General features: G+C 41.9%; 1 long non-coding RNA gene across 1 annotated transcript; it reads right to left on the bottom strand.

Moving 5' to 3' along the window:
* Positions 1-1,953: 1,953 nt before the first annotated feature.
* Positions 1,954-16,595, bottom strand: LOC144589658 (uncharacterized). Its single transcript, XR_013545906.1, has 2 exons — positions 4,799-16,595; positions 1,954-2,250 (listed from the first exon to the last, which is right to left on the bottom strand). It is a non-coding gene; the product is annotated as an uncharacterized LOC144589658 (long non-coding RNA).
* Positions 16,596-17,114: the final 519 nt, after the last annotated feature.

The raw sequence follows: 17,114 nt of genomic DNA, 5'->3' as shown, positions 1-17,114 counted from the left end.
CTGTGTGGCCTTGGGTAAAGTGGAGGGATTGGCACTTCTGTGAATTTTATATCTAGAAAACCCTGGGAAAGGTTTGCCATGAATCAGAAAAAACATGATTGTACATAAAAAAAATCCTAGTCATGGCTCAGGGGCTCTCTTTTCCTTCGCTTCTCCTTGGTAATTGTTCTTGGCTTTGAGAAACAGTCAAGGCAGCATAACGCATTTAAAAAACCGTCAACACAATTTGTTAGCAGTACTTTTGTTCAGCAAACAAAACCCCTGGCTTTTTGTTTGTTTGTTTGTTTTACATTGAGGTCATTGAGCCATTGGTTGGCACTGCCTTTTTGCTTTATGTTGGAAATGGGGATTGCCTGTCCTCTGTTTGGAAATATTACCTCATTTATGACCTGTAGTTGTTTTCTAAACACGCCATGCATTTTGCAATCCTTTAACTGACTTCTTGAACCCAGCAATGCATCGTGGAAAATCCCATCTGTTCCTTCCTGCACAGTTAGAAACTTGATCTGCGAGGGTTTTTGCAGCAAGCAGCCTGATAGGAATCGCTATGTGTTTGTGCAGATCACAACAAAGTCCATGCCTTGCACGTAATCCTGATAAAACATGTTATAGCTCTAGGCTCCTTGAGGGGCTAAAACATTCACCAGGAAATGTAATCTTTGCGTCTCTGTAAAACTGGGAAGGACATTAATCAACAGGCTTTTCTTTAAGCGATGCATCCTGGGGAAAAGGGGGAAGGAAAAAAGAACCTGACAGAAACGGGCCCATACAAACCAGAGAATTAATTTATTTTCCCCATGGCCCACACACTAAGGGTTCCAGCAAGTCGTGGCCCTTTAAATATAAAAGGTAACCGGAGTCTTAAGAGACTTTGGTTCTAGGCTGAGTTCACTGGATGACTTTGAATCAGTCATTCTCTAAGATTGACCTACCTCACAGGGTCATGTGAGGATGAAAGGGGGAAGAGGAGAGCCATATCTGAGCATGTTTGAGTTTAGTGGATTCGAAATAGGGGATAAATGCAAACAACAGCAATAGTTCCACAAGCAGGCACAGACCTTTATCTTCAGACAGGTTTTTCCTTCGTGACCGAAAGTCTGAGAGGGGTTTTATCAATTGGATTGTTGTGCTTTGTCGCTTTTGAGCACCTGTTTTAGTACTGATTTTATTTACTGTTTTAATATATGTTTAATTCTTTTAAAAATATTTGTATGTTTACTGTTTTTAGCTTTTACATATTGTCGTTTTAATGTTGTAAGCCACCTTGAGCCCTTTTAAGGAGAAAGGTGGGATAAAAATATTTTAAATTCTGTAAATAAAATAGTGTCTGAGTGTGAGGTGGGTCTTTACACGAGTGAATCGCCTCATTCTTCCCCCTATCCCTGGATTCTTCCTTGCATCTCTGCTCAACCTTTTCCTCTCCCAAATAGGCTTATTGTTCCAATCTCAGCTTTTGACTTGCGAAACCACAAAACTCTTATATGCTGAGTCAGTATAATCAGGATAGGAATCTCCTCAATTTTCTACATGCACACATCTTCTAAAAAACAACCATGAATTGGATAGGTTCACAAAGTCTCATTCTTTCATGTGAGTGTAGGATATCATGCCATAAATAAAAGTTTGTCTGGACCACAACATAGCGTATGTGGAGAATCAGCTATTGTTATGGCTAGCTTCTCTTTTGTCAGCAATCTCACTTACGGAGATGATGACCTCCAGCTCTTGCTGTGTACAAGTCAGATGATACTAGCCATTCTCCACATAGAGTTGCTGTAGCTGCCTGCATAATTACATGGAGGCATTTAACCCTGTGACCTGACCTTACATCTCTCAGCTTGTCTTTGTCACAAGACTCTGACACCTACACACATGAAACTCCAAGACACAGAAGCAATAGTTAGGCAATTATATTTGATAACGTTTGGATGTGAGTTACTCAGTCTCTCTTAAGACTCAGTTGATGTGCCTTCAGCTTCTGGGTTCTCTGGAATGTGACAGCAGCAACAGCAGCCAGAGGAATGTGTCATCTTTGTTTGCTCCCCAAACAAACAGGTTCTGAGGTGTACAGAAAGTCAGTGAAGTCCACTATATCAATCTGTACATGTTAAATGTAACCTGCAGTTTGCACAAATGAAGAACTGGTAGGTGTCACATCTGCACATATATTTGATGGCTCTCTTGTTCATAGAATCTCACTCTTGGGAGTGACCAGTGAAGAAGAATTAAGACGAGTGCAGAACCTTGTACCTTATGGAGGAGGAGTGAGAAATGCGAATCGTTAAATGCAGAAAGCTAGAATACTGTGGCTATATAATGAGGAAGGAAGAGTATGGATTGCTGTAGCTGATCATCTCAATGTAACACACTTGGGGAAAGAAGAAACAATAAATCAAATAAATAATATTACTAATAAAAAGAAATGTAGGAACGAGAAAAATGTTTTGGCTGAGGACCTTTGAGGAGTGGTTTAGATGCAATGCTATTTCATTGAGTAAAGAATCTACATCCATAGTTGGTATGGCCATAGTGATCTCCTGGTAGGAGCAGAATAATGGTGTGATAAAAATACTGAAATATTATAGTCATATGACAGGAAATAATCAAAATCGAATAAAAAAACTCCAGCCCACAAGTTGACTCTATTTCGATTCATTTGAGAAAATTAATCAGAGAATGAACTGAATTTGGGTGCGGTTTCTACACCCACGTAGTGCCCAGGTGCCACAGATAAAAGACCACAAGTACAGCATAATGCTTTCAGGCACACAATGAGTTTTTTCCCCAGAGATTCAATTCATGCATTTAGCTGCTAGTTTGTAAGCACACATGGTATACTGTAACAGATGCCCCTGTGAATGGGGAAGGCTGGTGACTGGTTTCATGGGAGCAGTGAATCTGCTTCAGATTTTAATCTTGACTTTATAGCAGCTATCTGAGGTGCTGAGTTCATTGCTGCCCTCCCCATGCCAACTCAGGATCATTAGCTGCTCCTGTCCATGTGAACTGGCAATTAGCTTTTGCTATGTCATATCAAGTCATTGTTTTGAATGGTATCCTTGAGGGCAGAGTGAGATGACCCCTTCATCCCATTTGGATCATTGACTAGAGGCACTGGAGGGCACACCGTGCGAGGAGATGAGAATAAAGGACACAAAATGCCAACTTGGAGCAAAAGCCAAACCTTTATGGCACCTTTAAATCTTTCACTTTTGCTTTCACAATCTACTTTTTTCAGATTCTAAAGAATTCAGTTGTAATCTGGGAGAGCTCAAACTGAAATAAATACCTTAGTTTTAAAAGTGCCACAATACCTACATTTTTATATTTGGCAGTTGAGCAACAAATACTTCATCAACTGTTTATATTCTTGCTAAAACAGAGTAACAAGAGTACCTCTCTGAAAAGTAGGATTAGGGAAATAATTTCTTAGAAAAATCCAAAATGTATCAAAGGGCCATGACCGCTATGGGCCTTTGATGAAAGAAAAAAAAAAGACAGAACATGATGATTAAAAAAAGGTGGCTAGATAAAGTTATTAAATTAAATTAATTTTGTGGCTCTTTAGCAGCATGGGATGAGGATAGAGTGCTCAAACTATTGAATTGTATAGTTTGAATTATACAAAAATGATTGGAGTCTGAGATGAAGATCTCATTAGGAAAATAAAAATAAAAAAATATGATGTGAAATGTTCTTGGAATGCACAGACATTGATGTAGTTGAAACTGAGATGACCTGACACATGTTCAGGTTTCTGTTGAATTTAATTCTATAGACAAGTATAATGCAATCTTTAAAAAAAAAAAAGAATCAAAGTTAAAAAACAATGACTGGACCATAGCAGTTTATTATCACCGAGAACAGGAAACATGCAGATCATACAAACAGTTTTAAAGGCATTCAAAAATGGGGAAATACAGGACTGTGACTCGAATGTGAAACTAAAACAGAAGAGATTTCCACTTTGGTTTCCCTGGTATGTGGTCCATTACTTGTGAGCCTTAACCCACAACATGCCTAACAACAGGAACAGTCAGGCAACAACCAGAAATAACATCCTCTCTGCAAACATACCGTAAACATATTCATTCTTTATCAAGTCATTCGTCATTGCATTATTCTGGTGATGTTATTGTCAGAACTACATGAGATGTGTGTAGCCTCCCCTCCCTTAGGGAGATACCAAGCCTCTTCCCTGAATTGAATTCATAAATTAAATAAACATGAACGTATCACCAGACTTTGTTCCCAGTGTACTCATAAACTCTCACTGTAAGATTTCTGGTTTTAGGCTTGGGTGCTGTTGAAGACAAACAATCAAATGTGTGCCTAGTTCATAGGCTGATGGCTCTTTCCTTCTTACTCATGGAGCCCAACATGGGCTTGGTTACCCTACGTACTGAATTTTAAATTTAGGTTCCATGAACGGAAAATTCTGAAATTTAGATGATTTTTGCAGAACTGCAGAACTTGAACCAAGCTAGCAAAATTAAAATTATTTGTCACCAGCGAGTATTAGAGTATGTCTGGATATCTATTTTATCCAGGTGATACATGTGTAGATTGCTGATTTTGTGTGATTCTCGAACATATGGCACATCTTGGTTTATTGATTTATTTTTAACACCAGCACCTTTGCAATCTGAATATATCTTCATCTTTTTGCACAATATTTTCTGCATAAAGTTAACATACTTTTTCAGGTATATAATACATGTGGCATGTCTTATAGTTTTAACTGTCCCACAGTTTCCATAAGACATATTTTTCGAGCCTTCCTTAAAATTCAGCTTACCGTCCAGTCTGTGTCCAGTCTCTGAAGATCATTTCTTATCCAATCCTACTTTGGGGCTTTTCTTACAATTCGGCACATCTCTTATCTCTGTAGGAATGGAGTCTTCTTTTAACCTGGAGAATTCATATTTTGCAGGTCTGGATTTATTCTGCTCTGGAATAAGATCCCTGGGGCTTGATTACAGAAAAAGCAGACAAAAAATTAAGCTGGGTTGATTCCTCAGACACACATTGTTGAGCGGACCTATGGCATATTTTATTGCATGTGTTCGAGAACCTTTTACCTTCCTAGCCACATCCAGCAGTTCAACTGGCCTGTTTCGCTTGTTTTTGTTCTGATACTACTTTGGCTCTTCCTGGGATTCTAGTCAAAATCTGTGAGCTTAAATGTCAATTCTTCTTCAAGGTCTCTAAGCAGTCCTGACACTTTAATCCTATCAGCTTGGTATTTTCATGGCTGCGATGCAGCTAAGAGCATTGTTATGTTAGGCCTTTTGCAGCAGAGTAGTGGGTGGATGGGTGGAACAGTGCGTACCTGTATGCTCTGAATCTCTATGAAGTCACATGGAAATTCAGGAGATTATCCTTATCCCTGTCTCCCCTAGAAGTGAAACAGCTTCTCTTTATGAAACGACTGTCTTTTGAGAGGTTCTAAAATCAATATTTATTTACTTAAAACTATTGTTACCCCTCTTTTCTCATTTAAAAGGACCTAAGGTGGTTTACATCATTAATAGGCAGTATTTAAACTAACAACAGTGAGTAAATTAGTGGTGAGGTGTTTCACCATGCCAGTTCTTATGGTGAGCAGCTGGAAGACTTTTAAGGATAGTGCTTCCAATCCAGTCTTCCTTTCATATTATCCCTTCTCTACTCACTTCTGTGTAACATAAGAGCTATAAACATTAGTGCCATGGATCAGGACACTAATATTGCAAGAGAAATGCTGACACAAAATCCTTCATCCACTTACTGGGTCAAGCACACAACATACACCATCATGGCTGACACCAGAAGTCGAGGTCATTCGTTAGGCTCCCTGGGTTTTTTGTTAGACGTTAGGTTGCAAGGTTAGCAGAGACTTCAGGGCCAACATCTGAGACCAAGAGACAGGCCTTTTGTGATGTCACAGGAATGGGGCAGTCAAGGTTTAGGAAGCAAACAATTTATTTATTTATTGAATTTGTAACCCCACCTGTTTAGTCAACTGACTACTCTGGCCAGCTAAGGTAAAGGTAAAGGTTCCCCTTGACAATTTTTGTCCAGTCGTGTTTGACTCTAGGGGGCGGTGCTCATCCCCGTTTCCAAGCCATAGAGCCAGCATTTTTGTCCAAAGACAATCTTCCGTGGTCACATGGCCAGTGCGACTTAGACACGGAACGCTGTTACCTTCCCACCAAGGTGGTTCCTATTAATCTACTCGCATTTGCATGCTTTCGAACCGCTAGGTTGGCGGGAGCTGGGACAAGTGACGGGCGCTCACTCCGTCACGTGGATTCAATCTTATGACTGCTTGGTCTTCTGACCTTGCAGCACAGGCTTCTGCGGTTTAGCCCACAGCGCCACCATGTCCCTCTGGGCAGCTAACAACATATAAAATAAACCATTTGAAATATAAAACAAATAATACGTCAATAGACAAGGACTCAAGATGAAAGAACAAAATAAATTAAGAGGTGGCTGGAGGGAAGGCTTGCCAAAATAGCCAGGTTTTCAGTTGGCCTTTGAAAATGCCCAGCGAAGGGGCCATATGACTCTCAGAAGGGAGGCTATTCCAAAGGCGAGGAGCCACTGCCGAGAAGGCCCAGTTTCTTGTTTTTTCCTTCCGGACCTCCCTTGGCGTTAGGCTTCTCAGCCTCACCTTCTGGCTAGATTGAGTAATACGAGTAGATTTGGGTGGGAGGAGGCGTTCTGTCAGATATCAAGGCCCTAAACCGTTTAGGGCTTTATACATAAGCATTAGAACTTTGAAATCAACGCGGAACCAAACGGGCAGCCAATATAAGGTGGCCAGGGTGGGGGAGATATGATGATGTTTTCTCACCCCACTGAGTCTGGCCGCCACATTCTGCACCATTTGGAGTTTCTGCATTAATCTCAAGGTAGCCCCATGTAGAGAGCATTGCAGTGATCTAACCTTGAGATCACGACCGCATGGACCAGAGTGGTGAGTGACCCCCATCTAGATAGGGACGCAGCTGGGCAATCCGCCACAGATGGAAATAGACAGATCAGACCACGGATGCCATCTGGGATTCCATGGTAAGTGCCTGGTCCAAATGAATCCCCAACCTGCGAACCTCACTCTTTGTGGTGAGAGTCACACCCTCCAAAAGAGAGGGAGTTTCCCAAACCACTGATGGTAGGTCCGCCCACCCTCAGGACCTCCGTCTTGTCCGGCTTCAGCCTCAGCCCATTCTCCTGCATCCATCACAGTACAGACTTCAGACAGCGCTGCAGGGACAGAACAGCATCCACTGTAGTTGGAAAAAAGGAGATGTAGAGCTGCGTGTCATCAGCATATTGATGGCATGCCACTCTGATTACCTTGCCCAGCAGCCTCATATAGATATTAAAGAGCACTGGGGAGGTAGCCAAGCCCTGTGGAACCCCACAGTTGATGCTCCACGGGGCTGACTCACTCTACCCAAGCTGAACTCTCTGAGGACGATCTCCCAGGAAGGATCGGAGCCAGGCCAATGCTGAGCCACCAATTCCCAACTTGGAGATCCTCCTCAGGAGGATACCGTAGTTGACGGTATCAAAGGCAGCTGAGATATCGAGGAAGACCAACACAGAAGTTTTTCCCCTGTCAGCCTCCTTCAGTAGGTCACCATACAGGGCGACCAATGCCATTTCTGTACCATGCCGTGGCCTGAAGCCCGACTGGAATGGGTTCAGGGCGTTTGTTTCATCCAAGTGCGCCTAAAGCTGATCAGCCACCATCCTCTCTACCACTTTGCTAATGAAAGAAACGTTGGCAACGGACCAGTAATTGCCAATATTGTCCGCCGCCAGATTAAGTTTCTTTTTAATGGGCCTAATGAGCGTCTCCTTGAAGGTAGGAGGAACCCTGCCATCCCAGAAAGACCCATTAATTATCGCTGTGGCCAATTCAGTTGTTATAGGCCTGGCTGCTTTGATTAGCCAGGCCCGGCAAGGGTCAAGAGAGGAAGTGGTGGCCTGACAGCGAACTGGCAGCGAAACAAGCAGAAAAAAAAACATATAAACACATTAACACTAAGCCATTGAGTATTGGTGCCATCTGGGAAAGGTGGAGATGAGTGCCCAGGCTTTAGTACTGCCTCACACAGAAAAATAAAACTTACTCTCCTCCTTCCCCCCCCCCCCTCTAAGATTTGCCTTCCTGCTTAGAGATCCTGGCAGCAAGGGGGACTTGTTAGCCGCTCAAAATATGCATTTTCCTTTCAAAATTTACAAATGTATACTTTAGTATGTGTACCTATGAACCTAAAATGCTAATGTATTTTTGGAGGGACCTATTATCTCGAAACCATTGTGCGTTCAACCACACGAGTTGGCTATTTGGGGAAAAGAGATAATAATAGTGCTGTGCTCTTGTTCAACACTTCAGCCAAGCCCTTTTGCAGGAAACTTTTCTCCCTTCCCTTCCTTTCCTGCATCTTTTCCCTACATTCAGTCAACATGCAGTGCCGCTGAGCATACGTGTTCCTCACTGGGTGTTAGGGCCTGCCTAGTTTCCTCCAGATTGTCTTTTTCTACTTCAGCAAACCATGGGGTTCTTGTACGGTAGGTTCCTGTTTCCTCTTTCTAGTGTGGGCACAGTGCTGTTTAGGCTACACTGCACTTTTCACTGCTTGGAAAATGAGCTGACAGCTGGCATGTATGATGGCAAGAGGGGCAAGGACAAAGACAGAGCTCTTCAGCCCCAATATGAATATATTTCAGATGGTGAAAGAGTTTCCTAGTAACCCAGTCCTCCCTCCCTCCCTCCAGCCAACCTTAGGCAAATACTGTATAACTCTCGTCCCAAACTCTGCTCCCTAGTTTCAACACTGGGCCCTGATACAGTTACTGGTGGTTATCAAGATTTTATTTTTATGTGTCATTAAATGTCAGTCATGCAAAACCAGTCACATATGGTAATGCATTGTGGGAATGTGGCATATGGAAGGGCTGAGGCAGCATTTTCAGCAGGAAGTTGCTGCAATCTTGTTCAGGAGAACACTTATGTGGTTTAATGGCTTTGAATTGGAAGATTATCACTGTATAAAAAGCCAACAAGTCTAACCAGACTTTTCTAATATGCATCTTCTGATCTCTCAGATGGTTTTGAATATTAAGAGAGGCCAGCAAAGTTGCTTTCCAAGTAGACCACTGGGTTAGTACTGGCTGGCCCTAGACTGGCCTCATGTCAAGATCCTAAATCATATAATGTATAACTGAGACTAGGGGATGATATGGGAGACGTTGTCCTTTGCTGTACACATAATGAAGTGAACATGCTTCAAATCTGAGAGGATTAGAGGAAGGCTGTTTCTTTGTGAAGTGGTAGAAGGATGTATTTGGTCACAGGGAGATCCAGTGGTAAAGAAAATGAGGGAGAATGAAGAGGCAAGCACATACCCCCTCCCTTGAAGAAACTTGAGAAGACCCAACAGACTCACTCTTCTGCTTGTACTTAAAATGGTTAAACCAGCAACTATGTCCACACACTTCTTTGGATTGTCTCCATAAAGGAACTATGGTCTTTGATTTGCAAGACCTGAGCAGGGCAGTTCTTAGCAGAATCTTTTGGAGTTCACTAATTCAAAAGGCGGCCATAAATTGGAAGCAGCTTGGTGGCACATAACAACAACAACATTACACCTTTCATTCTGATCCAGGTTCAGTTGTGCTTGGTGAAATCCTGCTCCTACTTTGAAGCCAGGTATAGCTAACTATTATATAAAGCCCCCACCCCCATAATAAAGTTGCATCACTGTTACGTAGCTTTATGCAATACATCTGACCATATCATGGAGGACAGTGATGAGTTGATCTGTGAGGCTTTAGCTTGCTGTCCAAGTTTTAGCTTTTGATGGATCCCTTCAAGGGGTCCTTTTAAAATTAGATTTGGCTTGTATAGCCCTCAAAATGGAGGGTGCCTTCAAACAGTGGACCATCCTTTTGAAGTCATTCAAATGAAGGGCTGCCCTTTGTACATGCCCACCCTCCAAGCTCCAAACATAGCAGGCAAGAGAGCAAGGCTTCTCACAACATGCTTACAGTAACTATCATGCCCTGTGATCTACCGTAGTTATGTCTGGGGTGCTTCATGAGAACCCAAGACCTTCTACTTCTCCCTGGAACATGGGGATGGAAACATGTGGCTTTCCAGATACTGCTTGGCTGTAACTCCCATAACCTTTCACCACTGGCTATGCTGGTTAAGGCTCAAGGGAGTTGTAGTTCAAGAATAACAAGAAGGCACATGTCCTCCATCTCTGCAGTGGGACAATCCATTGGCAAGTCACCTTCATGAAGGGGTTTGATGCCTGGAGAAGGAATAGGCTGTACATACAAGGACTTGCAGAGTCTGATGTTTAATGGGAGGGAAGAGAGAACTGGTGTTTGGTTACCAGTGATGACTGATATATGGAAAATGGCCTGATGCCCTTCCCAGCTATTGGCCAGACTGTACAAACTTCATTTGTAGAGAACTTCTGTTCTCTTCCCCTTGCATATAATGTAAAGAATAGCAGCTTATGTGATGACTTGTGTCAATGGGAAATATTTTATTTTCAAAAAGCTTTTCAGAATTCTGTGCTTGCACTTATATATATATATATATATATAATCGAATGAAAAATGAATATGTAGTGTGAAAAATTTGCAGGGAAAATTGTCATCATGAGAAATTTCCTGGGAGGAAAAGCAAACAGAGTTTTGTGGAAGGTACACAAAGTTGACATTGATGCCAAGTTATTAGATGACTCTCAAACCACCGATAGCTGAAGGCAGTTTCTGAGCTTTTGTTAAAGGAGGCACAGAATTTCTATTTATGTGGAACATGACTTTCACATTTAGGCCTTCATTCAACAGACTTTATATGTGAGATACTGAAAGGTAGTTTGTTGACTCTAGAGAAAAGCAAGAGTCTCGCTGAAGTGGGATGGATTCCAAACACTGGCTGATTTCCTACTCACTCCTGTGCTGCTTTGACCTTTCCTAACAAAAACAAAATGAGGTTGGCTACACTGAGCGAGTTTTGTAGTGTTTTTCCTGTAACAGACATGCTGACTCAAACAGAACTAGACTTGTGCTTTCCCATCTAGCTGCATAAGAGCTCCTTTGAGGAGTGTGGCAGAAGCAGTGCAAAAGGTCATTGACTCTTAATTGCCACATGCAGCAAGAGGATGTAGGCAAAGGGTGAGGTGAATGTAATAAAAGCGAATAAATAAGTGTATGTTGATATAGCTGCGTGAGGTGCATATGCCCTAAAATTCAGGCACACAACATCTAGAGGGAAGTAACAGGAGTAAATATTTTTCTTCTGGATTACCTCTTGTATACAGTTCAATTTGAGGGTCTACACCATCTCAGTGTAATGCTGTTCTGACTTCTATATATATTATTACCTGCTATCAAGTTGCTTCTGATTTATAGCAACACTGTGATTTATTGCCTGCAAAAGGTCCAATCATTAACAGCCCTGTTCAGGTCTGACAGGCTAAAGGCTATGGTTTCCATTATTTGAGTCAATCCATCTCCCAATTTGGTCTTCTTTTTCTTCCTACTGCATCCCATTCTTCCTGGCATTTTTTTTCCCTAGTGAATCTTCTCATGTCCGAAGTATGAAACCTTCAGTTTAATCTTTTTAACTTTAAGGCAGTTCATTTGATCTAGAAATCATTTGTGTGGCTTTCCAGCAGTACATGGTACCTGTAAAACTCTCTTCTAAATTCAGGCTTCAAATGAGTTGACTTTTTTCAACTTATTTTCCACCTTTCTTCCTTGATTAGCTTCTGTATCTGTACATACTAGCCGAGAAAACACACACACACACACACACAGGTATATACTGTACATATGTATACACAAACAGACATATAGAAAAAGAAAAAAAAATACAGCAAACAATACCTTTGTGATCAAAGGATGTCAGGTTTTAGGGTGCAGGTGGAAACTCTTGTGCTTCCTAGCATCTCTAGATGAGGAGACAAATTGCAGGGTGAGCAGTGATAAAAAGAAATGTGTGTGTGTCTGAGGCTGCCTTCTACATGCAGTTTGTCCCATCTCCCAGTCCTTCCATTTTGTGCCTCTGTGATAGCACTAGGACCTTCCCCTAGCTCTGAGGATTTGACCTTGACATTTCAGGGAATGGGAAGTTGCTGACATGGCAGCCTTATCCTTCTGATCTTCCATACCCTTTCCCTGGGCAAAGCATTGTTTTAGTCAACAACGTCAACACTGAGATACGTACCAAGCTCATCTCAGCATCCCCTTCATCTTGGCAAATGCCCAGCCTGTCTGTCACTGAAGATGGCCTTGGTTACACCAAAGCAGTCCTTGGGGTCTGCAGTTTTTGCCAAAATTATATGAGTGTGTTTGTCCAGATAAGCTGGCTGCATAGCTCAGTGAGTGAAGAGAGGTCTAGTTTGATTCTTCACTGAGTGTCCCAGGAGAAGAGCCAAGCTGCACAGTCCCAGGATGGCCCTAGAAAAGAATGGTAAACTGTCTCTGTGTACTTTATACTTAAAAAAATCCTAAGGTGGGTCATCATAAGGTAGATGATACTTGATGGCACATAGTTATTTTACCTGTGCAGATATTATCCTCTATAGAGCACCCTTAGTACATAGGAAACTAAAGAGGGAACAATTGGCTGTATAGGGGGAAAGTGATAGTTCTGAGGTGTACACTGTACATGTGTGTTGCTCTGTTTAGGAATCTAATAAACTACCTCTTTTTTGTTTGTTTGTTTTTGCCATTTTTTGGATAGAAAAAACATGAGTGAGTTCTACAAGAGCGGGTGGGGCACTTCTTTTAATATCTCCATAATAAAGCCAGTTTTACCCTTTCCATATACTGGCATTCCTACTTCTCCCCCTCCCCCCTGTGATTTCCTGGACACTATTCAGGAAGAATTAGACACCAAGCTCTTGTGGTGAGGGAACTGAATAAATACACATTGCAAAAGCTTTGAAGAATCAAGAGCACTAAGCTGTCCCTTAATGTAATCAAAATGTGCCGGAAAGTAGTAGAAAATTAAGTCACACAGAGATACTATCAAACCATCTGTGCAGATGGCTTGCACAACTCGGAGTACCCTGTGATTTGTTCCTCAAAAAGAGTAAATCAAGCCAAGGATCATAAAGATCTCTTGAAAGCTCAGTGTTTCCAAATCTCTGTAGTCCTAGGAAACGCGCCTTGTGAAAGGAGAAGCCATTCCACTTGGGACTTTTTCCAATGAGGCACAGATGACTGTTGGTAAATTTTGTTGGGCATGTTGTCAACTTAAAGGGAAATGATATTTTTAAAAAAGGAACATATTGAGATACCCTTATTATTCTACAGTCATCTATTTACAGAGGGATGTTGGTTTTTTTCCTTTAATGATCAGTGAAAATATGACAGAAAACAAAGTTTTTGCTTTCCCGTTTGAAGGGCTGGTGCTTTTCCTGTTTTCCCCCCAGTCATGATAACTCAGTTTCCAGACACAGTAATCTCTCTCCTAGAGCTTGGACATAACTAGTTACAGACAGGGGAATTGTGAGGGGTCTGCTTTCTGGTCAGTCCAACAAAGGGGTAGTGGGTGCTGTAGAATCTGTTCCTGGAGTGAGTTCTCTGGCCATGGGCAAACCTGGCAATCAGATTCCACTAACTCAGTCTTTTCCCTGGACCTCTGCTATTGTACCATGGACACCATTTACAATATGGTTGTTCTTGGTTGACATAGCTGATGTTTTCAGCTGCAGCTGTGTATATATTGTACACTAGCAAATGAAGGAAGCTTTACTGGAGTTGGAAAATGAGTCATTTTATTCCCTACCCCTGCACTCTTTGCTGAGGAGGAGAGAATTTGCAAGCATTTGTTACATCCTTTGTACCCTGGCATTTGACATCCAGTCTTTGTCCCAACATCCTGCAAGGATGGAAAAGTTGTCTTCCTATTTCTACGAATTCCCAGGTTTCCGAGGAGCAGCTCATATCAAACATAATAAGAGCTCAGCATTGTTCTGCTGGTGATATTGGCAGAAGGGCTATGCTTGAGTTTTTGTAGGACAGATTGTCTTTTATATGCAATTCACTGTGGCAGAAATACAACTTCTGGTTTGCATTTTTTTTCTTCTTCTTCTTCTTGTGGCAGAGATATTTCTTACTCTATGAGAACCACTATTTTGTGAATCTTGTTTTTTTTAAAAAAAACAAATAAACCTATGGGTTCTAATACCCTTTTGGAAATTTGAGATGTAAACTGTTCCCATATTAGAATCTCTCTCTTCGTATGCACTGGTCTATTGTATATGTTTGCATTGATATGGCTATACATATATCAACTGCATTGTCCAGGGAAACCAGACACCCTGACCTGAGAGAACCACTTGAATTGGGCGAACAACATAATGGCAACGGTAGAGAGTATCTTTTGAGTGCTATGATTTTTGACATCTTTTTAATGCTCCAGATTTCCTATCCTTCATTCATTTATTTTTAATCTTGCAAAACTATCTTGTAACTTTGCTTTTGCCATGTTTGAGGCTCAGAAGTTCCACACTGGCTGGCAGAAGTATTACATATCACTTGTTGCCCTACTGTGCCCTGGCACCCTCCTCATGAAACAGAATCCTAAAGGCTTTCAGTCATTTCTATGCAAGCGATGAGCCTGACCGCTCTCTGAACTTGGTGTATACTGGAGCAACAAACAGTTTGGGGTGGGTGGGAGGGAGGGATATGAAAGAATTAAACAAGAAGCAAGACTATCATAACACATTCTGGCTCATATTCCCCCTTTCATCCTCATGTCAGCAAGATGGAGTGTCACTAAGATCAAAGTTACAAAGGGACTTTGATATTTTAAAAGTGAGAAAACAGGAAACTCAAATATGTGTTAGTACTGCTCTTCCCAAGATACAGCAGGTAGAAGCTATTTGTCATTTCTGTTAATACGGCAACCTATAGGTTTTTAAATCTTATTTTGGCATTGCAGAAGGTGGGGAGAACCAGTAAGTGCTGCGATTCCTAACTGTGCCAGATGAAAAGTTTGATAGGTGTCTGTTTCTTTGTTTACTCCTGATAACATTGACAAAAATGACATTCTGATAAACCACTGAGAGGTGAGATTAATTTGCCCCATTCTTGTCACTTGCAATACCTCATGGATTAACAGCCTAGTTTGCTATTTGAAGTGTGATCCTGTAAAGTCTAGTAACATCAGTGGTGTTAAAAATACCTTCAGAACTCCTGTGGCTGTAACTTATTTGTGGTGATGATGAGCACCCCATGTGCAATGCAATCCTGTTGTCATGCTATGGAAGCACTGTTGGAGTAGCAACAGTAGACAATCACACCAGAGAAGAGCAAGGGTGGGGCATCTCTGATGCTCCAGATGTGTTGGATTTCATCTTCTAGAATCCCCATCCAGCAAGGTCATTGGTGAAGGACAGTGGGAGCTATTCAGAATGCCTGGAGGCAAGAGTGTCCACAGGAATTTTTTCCAGTGGAGCAAAGCTCTGCAGCAATATGGTGGTGTAATTTGTGTGCATAGCATGTGCCACTACAATACAGTGTGTTTGTTGGTATACCTTAAAAGAAAAAAAATAACTATAGGATTTTGCAGGGAACCCCCCCCCCCTGTCTACAAATGGATACTCACATCTGGAGGGTGAAAGGTTTCTCTTCTCCAATCTGTGGGTTAAATCTGTAGCCCATATATGAGCATGGGCTCAAGCTACAAGAAGCTAGATTTAGGGTGAATATTAGGAAAAAATGTCAACTGTTAGAGCAGTATGACAATGGAACAAACTACCTCAGCAAGTGGTGAGTGCCACAACGCTGGAGGCATTCAGGAGAAAATTGGACAAACGTGCCAGATCTGCTTTGATTTGGATTCCTGCATTGAGCAGGACGTTGAATTCAATGGCCTTATAGAGCCCTTCCAACTCATTTATTTTATGATTCTGTGATTCTATTATCCGATCAGAGTTCAGAGCTAATTAGCAGCCCTGAGTACTTAAACAGGGGCCAATGTTGCCTAGCAGCTAATTTAGCCTTAGAAGTTTCTCTGTGGGTTAAGACTTTGTATTGCAAGAGCTAAGATCTCTCTTTCTTCAGCTATATGACTAAGTCTCTCTGTATTTGCCCTGTGTCTTCTATGGCCAAATAAAGAGTCTGTTTTGCCATGTCTAGATTTGGAAAAAAAATATTGCTATTGAGGCTGGAATGGAAATCATGTGCACAGCCCTCCAGGTGCTGTTGCCCTGAAGCTCCCATATGCCTTGGCTAAAACTGAGAGTGATGGAGATTGTAGTCCAACAAATATCAAATATCTTGCATCCTGGTTTAGAACCTACTAGAGATGGGCCCTTATCATGCTTTGACACTTTGGCTGAGTGGGCCCACCTCCTCCCACAGGTGCCCCATCTGAAGCAGCACCATGAACCTCCATGCCCTGCCCCCTCCTCTAAGTAGGTGCTGGTGGGAGGAGGTGGGGTGCAGAATCTGGGGTGCCCATGCAACCCCTGCGGGCCCAATCTGCTGAACTGCATGGAAGTGCCAAACTACATCCGAAAAGATACACATAACTCCCTTTTCACACTCTGCATGTTTGCCAATTTGTATGGTTAAGGGAAAAGATCTGAGATTACCATATCTTTGCTCTGCTTTGGCATCATGGACAAGGTGTGTGGCTAAGAGAATGGGACTCCAGGAGGGTCAGGGTCAGTTCCAAGGTCTGGTAGTTCCTACTTTTGCCATATGAGGATCAAACCAAGAACAGCCTCTCCTAGGGTATTTTTACAAAGGTCCATGAACCAGTATGTTCAAATGGGATTCCCATCTCTTGGGCTTTGGACCTGAAATTGGAGGGAATATGTTATGATTCTTCTGATCTTGTTTTTAATGTTATCTGACATAACAACAGAACATCTAGAGATCTGTCAACAGATCTAGGTTTATATTTGGCCCATAACTGATTTCAAAGACTCTTTCTGTTTTTGCAATGCACATTCTGCCCAATGTGTATTGCTGCTTCAACTTGCAAATCTCTCCCAAAATATTCTGGAAGGCAAATCATCAATAGCACCACTACATTGGTGTTCTTTAAATGCATCACTGTGTTTCCACATTGTCTG

Source organism: Pogona vitticeps, chromosome 5 (genome assembly GCF_051106095.1).
Source record: "Pogona vitticeps strain Pit_001003342236 chromosome 5, PviZW2.1, whole genome shotgun sequence".
In the NCBI taxonomy this organism is placed as follows: Eukaryota; Metazoa; Chordata; class Lepidosauria; order Squamata; family Agamidae; genus Pogona; species Pogona vitticeps.
The sequence above is the reverse complement of the archived record's forward strand: the minus strand, read 5'-3'. Positions and strand labels throughout refer to the sequence as shown.